Source organism: Carassius auratus, unplaced genomic scaffold, assembly GCF_003368295.1.
Source record: "Carassius auratus strain Wakin unplaced genomic scaffold, ASM336829v1 scaf_tig00215567, whole genome shotgun sequence".
NCBI classification, from domain to species: domain Eukaryota; kingdom Metazoa; phylum Chordata; class Actinopteri; order Cypriniformes; family Cyprinidae; genus Carassius; species Carassius auratus.
Genome location: NW_020528143.1, coordinates 139,030 through 153,707, shown reverse-complemented (window position 1 = coordinate 153,707; position 14,678 = coordinate 139,030). Strand labels below are relative to the sequence as shown.

The window sequence follows — 14,678 nt, the reverse complement described above, 5'->3', positions numbered from 1 at the left end:
GTACTGCTATTATTTTGAACAATACTGTATATATATATATATATATATATATATATATATATATATATATATATATATATATATATATATATAATAGGTCATAGGTCAAAGTCACATTATTTAGCACACTAGTCTAAACATGGAAACTTAAACAGGCACCATTGTGCAATAGCTGGAAACAGTTCCTGTTCAGCTGGCAAAACTAGTAAATCCATAACTGGCATATCCAGTGTGTTTACTGCTGCTTTCCATGCACTGAAAAAAAAAAAAAAAAACTCATCAGTAGTCGTGGAGCTTATTTTAACATATCCACTAGCATGGGGAAGTCGTGGCCTAATGGTTAGAGAGTCGGACTCCCAATCGAAAGGTTGTGCCAGGTCCCAGGTCCCAGTCCCAGGCCGGCAGGAATTGTGGGTGGGGGGAGTGCATGTGCAGTTCTCTCTCCACCTTCAATACCACGACTTAGGTGCCCTTGAGCAAGGCATCGAACCCCCAACTGCTACCCGGGCGCTGCAGCATAAATGGCTGCCCACTGCTCCGGGTGTGTGTTCACAGTGTGTGTGTGTGTGTTCACTGCTCTGTGTGTGTGCACTTCGGATGGGTTAAATGCAGAGCACAAATTCTGAGTATGGGTCACCATACTTGGCTGAATGTCACGTCACTTTCGCTTTGTCACTTTTCATATCAACCCAATGCAGGTGAACATCTGATGTTGGTACAGCGGCCGGACTCATTTGTAGTGCTGGTCTCTGGTCAATAAAAAACATCAGTGAGCATGTTAATATCAGGAGCATTAAGTATATTAAAAAATTATTTTGTAATCATAGACATACTTATGTTTCTATACTATAATACAGCACTAAAATAGCATTTTATATCAGATAAACTAGCTTTTGTCAAGCACATCATAAACATCTACTTTTGAGCATTTATTCACAGACAGAGCATTACACAATAAACATTGGTCTGAACAAAAGTATTCCCGTCGTACAAAATTTAGACCATATTTTGAAATGTTTCATTCGATTTCAAACATTTTATTCTTGAATTATCGTTTGGGGAAATCCCAAATCCCAAAAAAATATATATATATATTAGTGCTGTCAAAATTAGCGCGTTAACGCATTCGATTAATTTGAAATATTTAACGCGTTAAAAAAAAATAACGCAATTAACGCGGTTGCAGCTTTTTTTTATTTCCAGTTGTGGCCTATGTGTGTTCAACGTGCAAAGAAATATGGATAAGACCAAGGAAGGACTTTTAGACGGAAAGTTTCAGTATAAAACTCTGCCGGATTACTCTTCAGTCTGCCACAAGAAACATTACTCTTCATTTAGTCTGCCACAAGAAACATTAAAATCATGAACTCAAATGTCATTGTTTAAAAAAACAAAAAAAAAACAATCACTGTAACAGTGCGTAAATCAGACCTTTCTGTAACGCTAACGTTAATAAGCTTAAACGAAAATAAAGAAATAATTGTGTAGCGGAGTATTTTTTGTACACAGTGCCGCGAACTGTCAATCACTCCTGTGCGCGTGCATCACTGTCCTCCTCAGCTGCAGCAACTTGCGCTCTCTCTCTTCATCAAGCTTTAAAACAAAAAGGGGACAAAAAGATCATATTGTCTTTGTGCATAGGCTATAGATTAATTAGATAAATGAATATCTAAATTTGTGCCTTGCCGTCTACGGTATTTGTTTAGAACTTAGAAAAAAGATGCTGCAGCCAATGAATAGCCAGCGGGGGCTGCAGGACGACTCAACCTCCGCAGACAGTTTTTAATGTTTATCAGACAATAAATACTCAAGATTTTGCTTTAGTATAACTCACAACGAGTTTCAGACACCTTCTCCGGCCACGTTGAGTTGTTGACACTTAACAGTGGGAAAAGCGACACATGCGCTATTCACTTGTATAACTTAAGGGTGAATGGGTAATGTAGTTTCTGCTCTGGGTGGGATGAATTAGGAAGCTTGCATTGTGAAGGGCGCTCTGAAAATCGGCAAAAAGATTAAAACCTCTATTAAAACAGATGTCCAAATGAGCGTACCAGTACGCTACAAGCACGTTCTGGGCGCACGGAGAGGTGGCGATACGCTCAAGAGCTATATTTGGAAGTTGCGGTACTGAGTACCTGTGTGTACCGGCCCACTTAAAGCACTGGCAATGACTATACTTTGGAATTTTTTTGCAGTCCACTTAGAATTCAACGTGGAAATCATTTTTGTTTTTTATTGGCATTGATTGTTTTGAAATTCAAATGGTAGTTACATGCCTGTGTTTTTATTTCTGTAATAAATATGGCTTTCAAGCCAACAGTTAATTTGGAGGATATTGATGGTTTATTGCAGGTATGTTGTTTACATGAGAAAATCTGTGTTACAAGTTAAACAAAAATTCCAATAAACAATCATATTTTGAATTTAAATAGTTTCTTTGTCTTGAGTTTACATTAATTATTTACATTTTACATTTACATATCCAAAAAGTTTCAGTCTTTTAATTGCGATTAATCGCGATTAATCGCGATTAATCGCGATTAATCGCGATTAATTTTAAAAAATTGTGCGATTAATTAGTTATTTTTTTTTTATCGATTGACAGCACTAATATATATATTATATATATATATATATATATATATATATATATATATATATATATAATTTTTCTTTTACAGTAAATACAAAGTTTATTCCTAGCAGCTTGTCTTCTTTCAAAAAAGAAAAGTATTGTAGATTAACCTGATTAATCTTACTGCTTTGTTTATGTAGATGATGGGGGTGTTTACATGTTTGCTTGGCACACATGGGTGATTACCGTATGAATAGCCAGTGTTTCGCTTGGATGTAACCACATTACAGATAATGAGCTCAGACAAGACTGTACCTCTCGTTGGTTTCATGCTGTTTACTTTATCAGAGAATATTTATTTTTGATATAACCATTTAAAAGTAGAGTCTTAATGCTTTCTATAGACACATTTCTCCTTTTTGTGTGTTAAACATTTACTGAATTCATTATGTGATGCATTTAAGAGACAAGTTAACAGAGACTGAGACTGCATAAAGTGTGCCCTGTTTGCTTTCATTATTTTACAAAACCACTGTTTTGTTGTTATTGGAGGGGTACACAAATAAAAGTAGACCCTTTTTTCAGTTTTGAATTATGTTGCATTTATTTGTACAATGAAAACTGTCACAGTCAATATTTTTGTTGAGTAGTCGTTTGATCTCATGTAACCTAAAGCCTGGGACACACTAAGCCGGCCGTCGGCCAATGTTGGGCCATCGGTGAGCATCTGTCAGGCTAATTTGTTTTGTCTGTTTAACTTTTGGGCTCTCCTTGGGCTCATGATGGCAGGAATAGACACTGGGGCTGATGGGACCGTCGACGAAAGTGAGATGCCGCAAAGCAGCACTTGCTTACCATTTTGAATATCAGTTATACTGATAACTTTCTTCACTTTAGGTGGCTCATGTTTTTATAATAACATCCACATATTGGAATGCTTGGGAAAGATCGTGTAACATTAGAACTTCATTTTTTTTAGAACTTTCACCTTAATTTACGTGCTCGTTTTCATCACTTTCGTTTGAATTCTCTGGCACTGACCCATTTGCTAAACTGAACATCCAATCAGACTTCTTACTTTCGTTGATGGTCCCAACAGCCCCGATGTCTTATTCCTGCCACTGTGAGCCTGACGTGAGCCCGACGAGAGCCCACGAGTTGAACGCATCATACAAACTATCCTGACAGATGCATACTGATGGCTGATGGCCGGCTTAGTGTGTCCCACAAAAAAAATATTTGTAGTTTTACTGTTGACAGTGTTGTTAATCATTTCGGCCCTGCCTTCCATTAAAACAGTGGGCAGCATAATTTGAAAATAAAATGAACATGTCATAGGTATATTATTTTTGCTTTACTATAAAGTAAGGAAATTTCAAATTTCTACACTTGAAAGAGATATTTTGAATTTGGACTGCACTTTTTAGCTTTTGACAAAAACGACAGTAGAGCTTTTATTTTGATGAAAAATCCAGCTTACAAATATGTCTCACTACAAATCTAGTCAAGTGCTGTAATCATCTGCCATGAAAAATAAAGCCTAAATGGTGGCTGATGCGTTCCCAAATGCACGCTAAAGTCAAACTCTGGCCTAATGGTTAGAGATTCAGACTCATAATCCAAAGGTTGTGAGTTTCGAGTCTCGAACCGGCAGGAATTGTAGGTGGGGAAGTGAATTTCCAGACTGAGGTGCCCTTGAGCAAGGCAGTGAACCTCCAACTGCTCCCCGGGCGCTGCAGTATAAATGGCTGCCCACTGCTCCGGGTGTGTGTTCACTTCTGTGTGTGTTTTTACCTTTTTTATATCAATGTGATCAGTGAATAAGTGAGGTCAAGTTTAATTGGTCACTAATATAAATGTATAAATAAGCTTTAAGCTCCTACCTCTACACCTAACCATAACTATTTCTTTACAGTATAAGAAAAAAAAGACAGATAAGTGCAATCACAATCTTTTTTTTTATTTTTATTTTTTTGGCAAAAAATTCAAAAGCAATACTAACAGCAACCCAAATGAGGATGCTGCAGCCACAGTCCTCTTTTGTGGATTGGAGTCAAGATTGTGTGGGGTGCAGAGCAGAATTTAAGTTGTCAGTCACTGAAGATATTTTCACATTTCTCATTCAAACACACCTCACTAGAGTTAATTATTATGGGTATATCTCTAGATCTGAGAATGATCAGTTATTATTTGTTTTGAAAGACAAGCTTACTTATTAATCTATACATTCACAAATAGATTTTTGATAATAGAATATTTATATTGCTATCTCTGCAATGCCATTAACAGATCTTAAGGCTGTTTCTATTAAAATGATGTTTTCTCCTGAAACTAGGTTTAACAAGGGCTCTTCTTATTGGAAAATGAACAGTCCGTTACATAATCATAATGAGGTTAGATCAGAGCTGAAAAGACTTACTGGTTTTTATTGGAGCAAAGCTAAACAAGAATATGTAGTTGGTCTAAACTGGGAATTGTTAAAATATGTATGAAATTGTGAATTACCTCAGAAAATGCAGTGCTAATTTGACTAAAATAAAACGTCTTGAAGAAGCTAATATTGTTAGTGAAATCTTGTCTATTTCCAAGATCTTACCTGGGAATTTGCCCAGTAGTCAGAAAACCTATTTAGTTGATTTGCAAATTAAGTTGTATAAATTAAGGGCAGAAGGTGCTTTTATAAGGTCAAGGCAAAGATGTCTTCCTGTTTCTATTTTTTATTTTTTTGCTTGAGATAAATAGGGCTAAACATAATTATGTTTGTCAGTTATATATTAGAGGGATTGTCTTAGAAAATCCTAAAGTTATTTAAAAAAAAAATCAAAAAGCATTTGGAAATTGGTTTTTAACTCCATTATTGATGAAAAGCAGTCAGGTTTCATGAAAAATTATCATATTTTTATAATGTTAGACTAACGTTTTTGACCTCATTGATTACTCTGACCTTATTGAGGTCATATATCTCTTTCTTATTATAGCTCAAGCTTTCTGTCATTTTATTAAGGTTAGTAAGCTAGAAGGAATTTATATTGCTGATAAAAATATTTTAGTCAACTAGCGGATGATACAGCTTTATATATAAAAAATAAATTGAGCCAGGTACATACGGCAATTCAAACTATTCAGTTGATTTCTAATGTTCCAGCGTTTTTACCATGATATATATATATCCACAGATAAAACAGATAATTTTTTAAAGACTATAATTACATATATATATATATATATATATATATATGTGGCGAGTGGGGCGGGGCCGAGAGGCGTGGGAACGAGGAGTGAGGCCAGGTGTAGTGATTGGAGATGAGCTACACCTGAGCCCCACCGCTAGTATCGAGTCCCACGTAGGAGATGGAAGGATATAAAACTGGAGTGACGACCGTGAAGGACGAGAGAGGACCAGGCCTGGGACATTATTTTATGTGTTTGCTTTTTATTTATGCGCACCAGTCGGCCGTGAGGGGCTGGTGCGCCGTTTTGTATTTATTTTTGATTATTAAAATGTATTTTGATTGTGCGCCGGTTCCCGCCTCCTTCTTCCCGATGAATATGGAGATTTGTATATCAGTGGTGTATTACAGTGGTGCCGAAGCCCGGGAGAAGGAGGGATGCGCTGCTGAAGATCCTTCGCCGCTGTGGTGAATCCGCGGTGCCCTCGAGCTGGCGAGGTATGTGCCGCCATGGACGCTCGAGGCGGTGGGCTGGAGCGAGTTGCCGGGGACGGGCGAGCTCGCTGCCGACCGCCCACGACAAGGAGGGGCGGCTGCCGTCCGTGAGGGAGCGGAGGAGTCGGCGCCGTTCGCCAGGGGGCCGGAGCCTGCCGCCTCCGTGACGGAATCCGGAGGGGCAGGGAACGGGGGACTCCTGCCGCTGCCCAAAATCGGAGGAGCCGTCGCCGTCCACCGGGCGGCGGAGGAGTGTCGTGCCGTCCGCCGAGGGCCGTCCAGTGCCACCGCCGGGCACCGCGGAGGAGATCACCCAGCCGGTGGAGGGCCGAGCAGCAGTGCGTCTGGGAACCGGATTTTTTTTTTTTCCTTCTCTCCCCTCTCTCGTCCCTGTCGCTCCTCCTTCCATCTCCTTTTCTCTCGCCTCGTCTGTCCTACCCCCAGGTTCCCGCAGGTCCCCGTGAGCGGTCTCCCCCGGAGGGAAGGGGGGGGGGGAGTAGAGCGCAGTCTCGGGAGTACCCCCTGGCCTGCGAGGGGCGATGGGGGTATGTGGCGAGTGGGGCGGGGCCGAGAGGCGTGGGAACGAGGAGTGAGGCCAGGTGTAGTGATTGGAGATGAGCTACACCTGAGCCCCACCGCTAGCATCGAGTCCCACGTAGGAGATGGAAGGATATAAAACTGGAGTGACGACCGTGAAGGACGAGAGAGGACCAGGCCTGGGACATTATTTTATGTGTTTGCTTTTTATTTATGCGCACCAGTCGGCCGTGAGGGGCTGGTGCGCCGTTTTGTATTTATTTTTGATAATTAAAATGTATTTTGATTGTGCGCCGGTTCCCGCCTCCTTCTTCCCGATGAATATGGAGATTTGTATATCATTACAATATATATGTAATTATAGTCTTTAAAAAATTATCTGTTTTATCTGTGGATAGTATTCACAGTAAAAAACAAACAAACAAAAAAAAAACACTTGGGTTAATTACTTAGGCATTGTCATTTCGAAAAGGGAACAAAATTTTCCCTGAATTTTAACCCTGCCTTTGAAAAGATAAAAGAGTTAGTTTAATCTTTGGTTGTTAAGGGACTTGTCCCTTAGAGGTTGAGTTATTCGGGTCATTCTATGAATTGCTGGCCATCTCAGTGATCAGCCATAAAACAGTGAGTGATTCTGTCCAACTTCCCTTTAAATTCTTAAATGATTCCCTTTGAGCTAAATTGCCCTGTTTCCCTTACACGCTAATAACAAGTGTTCTTGTTAATGAATCTCATTCAGACAGAGATACATCTAGATTCAGTGGTAGCAGGGATCCATGTATCAAAGCAAATATAGAAGTGATCAGATCAGTAAATCAGCAATGTGTCTTCGATTGTGTGTGGGTCCATGCACATGCTGAATCATGTCAAAGGTGTTTAAAACAGTTATAATTTATTTTGTAATTTTGTTTTCTGTGAACTCTTCAGCAAAGGCTGGAGAGTATTTTGGAGGCCTGTATATAATGTTAAACAGAATGCATGGAACACCTTTCAGCACAATACCTAGATATTCAAAATACAAGTACTGACCAAATGACACTTGCTTTCATTGAAAGATATCTTTAAATAGAGCAGCTACACCTTCACCTTCACCTTTCGTAACAGCTTTGCACACACTTCTAAAAGTAATGTTAGGAGGGGCTATTTCATTGAGGCCTGTTGCACTGCAGCTGTCATGCCATGTTTCATTTAGAAACATAAAATCTAGGTTTTCATTATTAAGACACCGATCAAAAATTATTATATGTTTAAAAATGTTAACTTAAAGGCATTACTTTTTGTCTCTACAGCAATCTTAGTTTGATGCATAATAGGCCGCAGATTGAGATGGGTCAGCCGTATGGCTTGAGAAAGCCTTAGAGTTTCTATAATGTGATAAAACAAATATAGAGAAAGCTACAGACACACTGGGTTCCTGCTTGTTTTGTAAAAATTTGTAAAAGTTGCTGCTATCATATCGGGGACCCGACACATAACATTGAGAGATGTCATCAGTTGTTTTTGGTTCACCTACAGCAGTTCAGCATACACGTTCCAAGTTCCATCATTTTCTGTGAGAAGCTTAGAAGTGGAGATGCTGGAGAGAGGGACACTGTGTCTGGTGAGCAGGGCTCTGGCTCTGGTATTTCCGGTGGTTGTGATATGGTGTCAAATAAATAAAATAAAAAACAAACGGTCTAAGACTTTTTTTTAAAAACGGATATTTTATTTATAGTTAGATTACGGATATTTCACGTCATGTTCGAATGCATATTTGAATATCGAATAAAAAAGTGACAGCCCTAGTCTGTGATGAGCTCTGTTGGCAGGGATCAGCCAGGATAGTTTCAATGAGCAGTGCTTGTTGTGGTTGTGTGGTGTTATCAGTGTCCTTGAGGTATGTGTCAACCACATGATGACTCTGATAGAAAGTTCTGTCATCACTCATACTTTGTCCAGGTGTGTGTGTGTGCCATTCAGATTTAGTGGATTGCCATACACTACTGAAGGATGAAGGAGGGAGAAATAGATATTGTTCTTTATCACTCAAAGTTTGTTTGAGTGGAGGTCATCCAGTTTAAACAGTTGTCAATGAAGTTGACTCCTTTTATACATGTTAATTCCCCTTGCTGGGAGTGGTCCACTGATGAACAACTCAACATCAAGTCTTTGAAGTGTTTCAAAGTGTTTAAGGAGTTCTGACTGCTTTTTCCAAATATCATTCTTCCCCACATGTATGATGATCTGATTTGCAGTCTTATGCTTCATTAGAATGTTCTGACGTTGTTCACATCAGAGAGTTGCTTGGGGAAAGCAGCAAGTAGTTGTAGTCCTTCTACTGATGTTTTTAACCCTATATGGTACGCAATATGATATCAGTGAGGGAAAAAAAAATATTTGTTATGTTTTTCCTTCTTAAAATTGGACACTATAACAGTATCAATAAACATAATGATTATTTTTTAATTTATTTATTAATTAAAAGTTTGTTGCCTCAAGGCAACATTGTACCACAATGGACAAATTGAAACATTTGACATTTTCATGAAAGAAAAAAATTTCATATTTACTGAAATCATCAATTTCTTTAACTAAACACTTGAACAAACAGATTTATCAAGTTTTTAATGAATTACACATTTCATATTTAATAAAAGTATCATTTATAATCCAGCTGTTGCCCTCAGGCAACATTGTACCATCGTAGAATGCAAACCATCATATCATCAAATTATGATATCAAAACATTACAATCGGTGTTGTTTCAAGTTAAAACATTAACAATCACCATATCTTTTTCCTAATATGAACCTTATCCTAACAAGCATGCACATACACACACACGAGGACCTGCATGTACACAAGCACATACAAACAAAATCTCCTTCCTCACTAATGGCACCTCACTGCTTGTGAAAGCTGAGGAAGCAATTCCTCTCAGCACATTTTGAGCACTGCACTTTACAATGCCTGAACAACCTGGGTATTTGCATCTCCCCTTTCTTTCAACTCAAAGAGGCCAATGACCGGTCTGAACAATGTGAACAAGCATTGATGGTCGTGGTTCTACAGGGGTTTTTGGACACTTTTCTGGCTTTTCTTCCTCAGTGTGCAGTGATGGTCTCCCTCTTCTTTAAAAGATCTTCTTCTCCATACAGAGACATCCTGCAACTTCAGCTTTAAATTTTGCAAGGCTGCTCACATCCTTTGGGGGGACGCCACAGTCTCTGCTGTCTCTCCGGTAGAGGAGCCAGGCCTCAACAACAGCAAAATCAAACATGCGGAAGACCACTCGGTGATACCACTTTTTGGATTCTTTGTTCTGTAGAGGGCAATGAGGGAGTCTAGTAGATCAACCCCTCCCATACTTTTGTTGTACTTGGTGACAATGCTTGGGCATTTCACCTGGACCGTTGTCTTCTTTTTTTGTCCCATCTCGTCACAGTGGTTGCTGGATTCGCTGAGGCAAAGATGGAGAGGAGAGTGACTGCTCGATTATCATGCCACTTCACAGCCCTAAGAGTAAACCCATTATAAATGGTCTCCTTTTCCTCAAAAGCCCCCCTTCCTTTCTTTTTTCATGTCCTATGTTACCACTAGTGCCTATGTCTAGATGCATATTGCAAGGAGAGATACATCCAGTGTACACCTCAAAGTTATAGACCATGCCACTGCTATCAGCAAGAACAAAGACTTTATATCCCCAGCGTTTTGGCTTTTTGGGAAAGTACTGTTTCATGGGGTGTTTCCCCTTGAATGGCACAATTTGTTCGTCCACACAAATATTTCATCAATTGGGATTGCTTGGAACTGTTCCAAGAGGGATTTCAGCATTGGGCGCACCTTATACAGCTTGTCATAAGCTGGTTCTCCAATATACTTGTATTCACACATAGTATGCCTGATATTGCCTTAATGTGAATCCATTATGGTACAATGTTGCCTCAAGGCAACATGCAGTTTTATGTAATTTCCTGTGATATATTTGATTATATATAATGCAAAGTTTTTGAAAATACTTCTTTACTTACCAATGAAGGTGATTCAGATTTTTGTAGCTAATTATCTGGACAGAAATGAGTGAAAAATGCCTTTTTCAGTGGAGAAATTATGGAGCCATGTGACATGTGCACGTGTGCTGAAAGAGGGAACAAAATGGACCCATGTGGGTCATGTGGCCACTCCTTTGCATTTGCATTGGTTAATACGAGTCCTCATCCCCTTAGAGAGCATTGACCAATTATATTTTATTAAGTTTTTATATAAAAAAGCTAAAATAGACCACGTTGCCTGGAGGCAACACCCTACCATAGAGGGATTAATGGAGTTGCCCACTATAAGAGTCCTGGGCTTGGTTGCACTCTGAGCTGAATGCCGCTTTCTGCTTGACCTTGAGCACCTATAAGTAGCGATGTTAGCTGCTGGCTGATACAATCCATGTCCAGTCACATTTGGGGATTCCTCACCCACATTCATTTATGCTTCAAATCTGTTCTTAAATTGTATAGAGGTGGTAGAATACCAGTGTTTGCAAGCTTTGTCATAGCCTTATCTGGGGTAGAGGATGGTACGGCAGCAATATAAGATACTTGTGACAATCTACCATGAGTACCTTTGGGTTTGTGCCATCGATTAGTCTGTATACTTGGTATAAACTGTTGAGATTCACTAGATTAATAGGACTCATCGGCTGTATGCTGAGGGGGTCCATGATGATGTGTGTTCCATCTTTTTTGAAAGTACAGCAAGTAACTTTGTTTCAAGAATCACAATTGTTTTTTTGTTTTTTTTTTCAGAATCTTTTGCATTCGATAAATCAGTGGGCATTGATTTCTAAATAAAGGGAATAATTTACAAATCTATGGGAGGGTACAGTTGATCAAATCAGTGTGTACAGTTTTTAAACTGAATAAAGATGCAAGTATATTTTATTCAGGATAAAACCATATATTAAAAGGTAACATAAGCAGTAGCATTTACAAATGACAACGTCATTAGTATTATGATTCAACAACCAAAAAAAAAACATAGGCCTAGCATTAAAAGCCATGCTTGCAAAGGTTGTGCATTGTCCTCTTGTTCAAATACTTTGAACCGGGCTTATATGGAAATCACGGCTTTGAAAGTCATAAAACAAACAAAACGATGGGTCTGTGCAAGAAACTGTACTGGATTTATACCTTTTTTTTTTTACCGCAATGTCTGAACTCTCCCGAGCACATTCACAGATTCTTCTTCAGCATGCGCATAAGGGCATTATCGTCGTTTTCTTGCTTTACAGCGGATTGCAGACTTATAAGTGCATTACTGCCACCTATCTCTCAAATGGACCATTGACTCTTATCTACAATCTCAACTGGGAGTGTCAATGGTCCATTTGAGAGATAGTAATGCACTTATAAGCAGGGCTCTGAACCGGTTCAAGAAACGGAAACGAAAACCGGAAACAAACAAAATTTTGACAGGAACAGAAACAGAAACTAAATCATATTTTATAGTTCCGAACAGAATCAAAAAATTGAAATGGCCATTAACCGGTCAATAATGTTATTTTATCGTTCCATTTAATATTTAAAATTTGATGTCAACCAATCACGAATTCCAGCAGTACAGCATATGCAAATGTGCTGCAGCCAGCGAGTGAAATGTCCATTCAGATGAACTCATCATAGGAAAATCAGAGGTAAAATTAGACAGACCGATCGTTTTGTGTCTTTATACATCAATTAATCATCACAAGCCACATGGTTTAATTAAGTTGGCTTGAGAAAGCCAACTTACTGAAATCCTATTTAAACTTATTGTTCTTCTTCTTCTTCTTCTTCTTCTTCTTCTTCTTCTTCTTCTTCTTCTTCTTCTAGTCACATGCTATTCATGCTGGAAACAAGCTAGCAACATGCTAGCAACATGCTAATCATGCTAAAATAATGCTAGCAACATGTTAGTTGCATGCTAATCATGCTAGAAACATGCTAGCGACATGCTAGCAACATGCTAATAATGATAGACATGCTAACGACATGCTAGCAACATGCTAATCATGCTAAAATCATGCTAACAACATGCTAGTCGCATGCTAGTCATGCTAGAAACATGCTAGCAAAATGCTAATCATGCTAAAATCATGCTAGCAACATGCTAGTCGCATGCTAGTCATGCTAGACACATCCTAGCAACATGCTAATCATGTAAGCAACATGCAAGTCTCATGCTAGTCATGATAGAAACATGCTAACAATATGCTAGTTGCATGCTAGTAATGCTAGAAACATGCTAGCAACATGCTAATCATGCTAGAAACATGCTAGCAACATGCTAATCATGCTAAAATAATGCTAGCAACATGTTAGTTGCATGCTAATCATGCTAGAAACATGCTAGCGACATGCTAGCAACATGCTAATAATGATATAGTCATGCTAAAAAACATGCTAACAAAATGCTAATAATGCTAGAAACATGTTAGCAACATGCTAATCATGGTAAAATCATGCTAGCAACATGCTAGTCACATGCTAATCATGTAAGAAACATGTTAAAAACATGCTAATCATGCTAGCAACATGCTAGTCATGCTAGCAAAATGCTAATCATGCTAGAAACATGCTAGCGACAATGCTAGCAATATACTAATCATGCTAGAAACATGCTAGTTGAATGCTAATCATGCTAGAAACATGCTAGCTACAAGCTAGCAACATGTTAATCATGCTAGCAAATGCTAGTCGCATGGTAATCATGCTAGCAACATGTTAATCATGCTAGAAAAATGGTAGCGACATGTTATCAAAAAGCTAATCATGCTAGAAACATGCTCATCATGCTAGAAACATGCTAGCATCATGCTAATCATGCTAAAATCATGCTTGCAACATGTTAGTCAAATGCTAGAAACATGCTACCAACATGCTAATCTTGCTAAAATCACGCTAGCAACATGCTAGTCGCATGTTAGTCATGCTACAAACATGATAACAACATGTTAATCATGCTAGCAACATGCTAGTCACATGCTAGAAAAATGCTAGCAACATGCTAGCAACATGCTAATCATGTTAGATACATGCTAACGACATGCTAGCAAACTTTCTAATCATGCTAGAAAAATGCTAGCAACATGCTAATCATGGTAAAATAATGTTGCTTATCATGCAAGAAACATGCTAGCAACATGCTAATCATGCTAAAATCATGCTAACAACATGGTAGTCGCATGCTAATAATGCTATAAACATTCTATCAACATGCTAATCATGCTAGTCGAATGCTAATCATGCTAGAAATATGATAGCAACATGCTAATCATGCTAAAATCATACTAGTCGCATGATATTCATGCTAGAAAAATGCTAGTAACTTCCTAATCATGCTAGCGACATGGCTAGTCACTTGTTAATTATGCTAACAACATGCTAGATACCTTGCTAATCATGTTAAGTACATGCTAGTGACTTGCTAATCATGATAGCAACATGCTAGCAACTTTGCTAATCATGCTAATGACATGGTAGTCACTTGCTTGGTATGCTAGCAATATGTTAATCACTGTCTTTTTTAACTTCTTAAACTTTTAAATCTTTCACATTTTCACATTTTCAAACTTTTCAAACTTTCTGGTCAGGCTTTCTCAAGCCAACTTAAAGTTTGTCTTGACAAACTTTTTTTTATCTAGTTTGGTTTTGTTTGTGTATGTTTTATGACTCTCAAAGCTGTGATTCTCATCCACTGACATAACAGGACTAACAGATTGCAATGGTTTGAGTTAAAAATCTCAGTTTGTGTTCTACTGAAGAAACAGTCACCTATATCTTGGATACCCTGGGGGTAAGCAAATAAACATCATACTTATTTTTTTTGGTGGACTATGCCTTTAATACATGTTAGACTGCACCCCATAAACACAATCAAATCTAGAGAAA

General features: G+C 38.5%; 1 protein-coding gene across 3 annotated transcripts in view; it reads left to right on the top strand.

Moving 5' to 3' along the window:
* Positions 1–14,678, top strand: part of mppe1 (metallophosphoesterase 1) — a 108,867-nt gene that overhangs the window by 27,677 nt on the left and 66,512 nt on the right. The gene's annotated exons all lie outside the window — the stretch shown is intronic.